The following is a 5,044-nucleotide window of genomic DNA, read 5'->3' as shown; positions in this document are numbered from 1 at the left end:
GAAGGTTGGTGCTATATAAAAATAATATGCATTTAATACTAGCGGCGCATTCTATGTGTCAGACCGGGGACTTATCAGCCAACCTGTTATGGTAATAAATTTGAAATTCATACAGGCTGTATTAAAAGCTGTTTTGCTCCATCTCTTGGATTTATCTCTATTTGGTGCAAACCTGATTTTCGGTTAGAATGGAATGAAGTACATACTACGTTCAAGTTTGTTTAATATTTCTTCTATATTGGGGCATCGGATACTTATTATCAATCGTCTTTTCGTTAAGTTGACGATAGTCAACAACGATTCGCCATTTTTACACCTTTTGAATCAGGCGTTTTTGGCACGAGCCAAATTGGTGAAGTCCAGGGTGATATCGAATGTTGGATAATGCCATCTGCTAGCATTTCGTTTCGCTTTTGTAACTCGGCTTTGTGAATGTGTACAGATACTCAGTACGATTTGAAATGCACAAGTATCTAAGCTATTGTGTTTAACTTATCTAGTAGGAGTAGAGTTTATTTTGGAATGTATGAGTTACATTACTCTGCTTGTACAATATATCGATGGGTCCGTTTAACATTAACTCTCTTCATTATTGAACTCAAGATTCTTTAAGTAATCTGTAATTATTGGGGCGTTAGTAATATTGTGGATTGTGGATGTTCTGAACTATACGGGTACATTAAGAATCATTTTAAGTGCTTTGTTTTGTAGAACTTGAAATGTTTTTGAATTAATTTTAGCTATTTTACACCATAACGGGCAAGCATAAGTAATTGTTGGTCGAATAAAGCAGTGGTAAATCAAAAATTTGTTTTTTAAATTAAGTTTGGATTTTCTGTTCAAGAAAGGATATAACGTTTGAATAAGTTTTTCTTTTGCTTTTACTACCACGTTTGAAATGTGATGCTTGAACGTCAAACGTTTGTCCAATAGTATGCCGAGATATTTTACTTTATTGCGCCAGGGTATTGTGACATTGTTTAATGTTTGCATTGTTAGATGTGGTGAGTTAGAACGCAACTTAACCACGCCAGCAAGAATCCAAAAGATGACACCGGCCACGAGCAGCCACGCCAACAAGTCACAACAGAAGATGACACCGGCCACACGCAGACACGCCACCGTGGGAACGGCATCGCGCACATGACGATGCAGCAACTTGACACCGGCGCACGTGGAACTGCAGCGTGACCAACCGGCCCATCAGAAGCTATAAGTAGGGCAGTTGGAGCAGTTACAAAGAATACAGAACACGAACAAGAACTAGAGAGGAGACAATTGCAGTTAGAGTTAGAGTTAAGCTTAGAATTAAGTTTAAAGGCCGGGCTACATTGATCGTACTCGCAAGCGTAATTTTTATATTCACTAGCGCATCTGGCGGCGACCAGCGCAAGCTAGATGTGGGTATAATTTAAGTGCCAAAATTATTCATGCTTGGTGTCTCATCAATTTTCGACCAGGCTGTCTGTATGCCGTAACACGTGCTATTTTTATATTAAATGTATACAAATAGGCCGGTAAATTTTGCTTACAATTTTATAAAAAAAAAAGTTCTACCAAGCAATATGACAAAGCCGTTCCTCATGAATAAAAAAACTCGCTCTATACTAAAAACCGCTACAATACCAAAACGAACAACCAGTTTCACACACTCTGCAATGTAGTTTAAATGATGAAATAGATGGACAAACCCTACAACAAATTATTTAAGCACTTGTGAAACCTACAAACACTACATTTTTCAATAAAATGTTCAGCTCAATTGCGGCCCCGAGCCGAGCCGGCGATTCACAGACAACAGTTCACACACACACACACACAATTTTCGTTAAAAACAGTTGTACTTACTATTTTTTCATTGCGTCCACTGCTTCCTGCTTGTTCCATGGCTAGAAATACAATATGTATGTTAAATTACCACATATTTTCAAAAAAACATACACGACAAAATATCGAACATACTCACCGAGCTGTTTGTTTACTGGTTTGTGATCAAAATTATAGGCTCCTCGACCCAAAACGCTTTTTGACAGATAAATTATACCAGCCTCTAGCTTCGACCCGCCGCCGCTAGATGGCGTATGCGTTCACAAAAATTACACTCAGGAGTACGATCAATGTAGCCCGGCCTTAATGATAAATAAAAATCTTGGGGACAATACGGCACTGGACCGTAAGAATCAATTATAAATAAATAAAAATCTTTTTTTTTTGCCACCCGGGTAGGTAAATGATTTAACTGGTGTTTAAAGCAAAGTCGTCTGCGTGTAGGTACTGAGAGTAGTTTTTCATGTCGGGAATGTCAGAGATGAAGATATTGAACAGTAGTGGTGAAAGTACTACCTTGTGGCACTTCGGCTACAGGTGTGAATTTTTCTGAGCTTTTTTCTGCAATATGAACACTGTTTACCCTGTTAGTAAGGAATGAACGTATTAATTTGATGATAGTAATTGGATAGCCGAGGGAAATAAGTTTAAATAAAAGGCCTCTATGCCAGATGGAATCGTAGGCTTTTTCGCTATCATTACTTCTAGATTCCAGTTGATTTTTTAGTTAACCTATTGTTCTTTATGGAGTTGGTCAGCCGTTGTAGTTGATGCGTTGTTGAGAGAAATGGTTGAAAGCCAAACTGAGAAATGGGTATTATGTTATGGGTCTCGGTGTGAAGGTAAATTCTTTTCGCCATCAATTTTTCAAATATCTTTCCGATGCAACTAAGTAGGCTGATTAGTCGATAACTGTTTGGTAAGGATCTATAAATGATTGCTTCAATTGGTAGTCTTTTCAGACATTTATTGTTGATGTTATCGGAGCCTAAGGCTTTTTTGTTTTTAAGTTTCTTTAGTATAAGTTTTATCTCTGATGTGGAACTCAGCAAGTTTCTTTTACGTTTTGCATTTATAATTAACATTTACATTTTACATTCAACAAGTAATTGGCCTCACTATACGTATAAAATTACAGAACGCAAAGCGCGACATGTCTGGTTCAAAACGATCACACACGGCGTTGAATTCGCCGCACATGACGAGGAACGGATCAGAGGCGCCAAAACGAGTACGACATTTCCCTACGTCAAGAAGTGATCTAGCACGGAGCGATCTTGCCGGGGCGTAAATGTTGATAGCAGAGCGCCGCGCCGGCGAGTCGATGCGATTGTCAAGTAGACCTGCGACAAAAAGTCTCTGCGCGTTACAATTCCGTTGTTTCAGCGACTCCAGGAAAAGTAACACGCAAAGTCCACTGTAGTCCACCTGAACACTCCAACCACGCAGCGCAAACCGTGTAAATTTATGCTGGATGGACTTCAGACGAGCCGACGAGCATGCCGATATGGGCCACCACACCACGGATGCGTATTCCATCACAGACCGAACTAAGGAGCAGTACAGCATCTTAACGGCAATCGGGTCGGTAAGATCGCGCGCAAGTTTCTTCAGATTACCAACTAGTTGATTGCCCTTAGCGACGATGTGCTCTAGCTGGTCATGAAAGCTCAACTTATCACTCTAGGAGCACTCCTAGATCTCTGACGCAGCTTTTACGGACAAGGGCAGTGTCGTTAATGGTATACGTGCAGATTAAGGGATTACCCTTTCTGGCAAACGTAACCACAACTCACTAGTCGACGCATATATCCAAGCCATTCGTACAGCACCAGGACTGGAACGCCCTGAGAGCAATCTGGAGAAGCAGCTGATCTTCCTGGTTGCGTATCGGTAGGTACAATTTAGCGTCATCCGCGTAAAGCAGGGGGCTGTCAGGAGGAAGTACACGTGTGACGTCGTTCAGGAATATTACGAAGAGAAGCGGACCAAGGTTGTACTCCTGAAGACCCGTTCATGCTTCGAGAGGTTTGGTCCCCCATCTTCACACGATACGAACGGTTGGTGAGGTAGGACCGAATCCAGTTCAGCATTTGTCCCGGAAGGCTATGAATCTGAAGCTTGACATGCAGCAACGAATGGGGAACACTGCCAAAAGCTGGCTTGATGGCCGTATAAATCGCATCGATTTGAAGGCCTGCATCGATGGTCTTGTGGCAGGTGCTGATAAACTCAACCAGATTGGTGGAAGTCGAACGCTTGAGAATTTTTTTGACCAAGCCTCGTTTTTTACTAGGTCCAGTTGATTTTTTATTTGTATGTTTAAGCTATAATATGCATTCTTCAAAGCGGAGCATCTTCTATGTCTTTGCCAATTACGCCTGGTAACATTTCTTTTTTTTTTATTAAGTCTTTGATGAACTGCGGGATTTGAACATTGTAGTGGGGTGACATTGGGGTGACAGTGGGTACAGCGATACTGTGCGCATTTGGAATTATGCCAGAAAGAATCGATATCATACTATCGATGTATGAATGCTTTTTGATGCTATTAAGGTTGAGTTCAACGAGATTTTTTTGATTTCGTTGTTAAATACTTGCCAATTAGCTGCTTTATAATTATATACGGTTTTGTTCGGCGTAGCCGCTGGTTTAGTATGCCGAATTTTTAATATAACTGGCAGATGATCCGACGAATGTTCCGTCACAGTTTTAGGAGTGGAGAGATCGAGCAAATTGTTGGTAAAAATAATATCTAAATTAGATGGAACCTTTTTTGGATCAGACGAGTAGAAAGTAGGGGATTTGGGTAACGAATCGAAAATAGTCCTGTTTGCATTTTATCAAATAGAACCTTTCCAGCGGTGTTTGCTTTCATACAATTCCGATGTCTATGTCTGGCGTTTAGATCATCACATATTATGTACTTATCTTTGCTACTAGTGAGACTACCTATATCCTGTCAAAAGGCTTAAAAAAAATTATTGGCCCCTGGATGGTACGCCGATATTAGGGTGATGTTACCTCCCGGGGGTTGAACAGATACTTTAAGAGCTTCTATTACTTTAAGATTGTATGAATTAATTTTAATGTGTCTAATGTTTGATTTAATTATAAAAGCAACACCGCCTTTGGTCCCGGTGTACCCATCTAGTCTGTATACCCTAAAATTTGGAATGGAAAAAATTATGTCCGGTTTAAGAAATGTTTCACTAAC

The sequence above is a fragment of the Anopheles maculipalpis genome, chromosome X, assembly GCF_943734695.1.
Source record: "Anopheles maculipalpis chromosome X, idAnoMacuDA_375_x, whole genome shotgun sequence".
NCBI lineage: Eukaryota > Metazoa > Arthropoda > Insecta > Diptera > Culicidae > Anopheles > Anopheles maculipalpis.
This window is presented reverse-complemented; position numbering follows the sequence as displayed.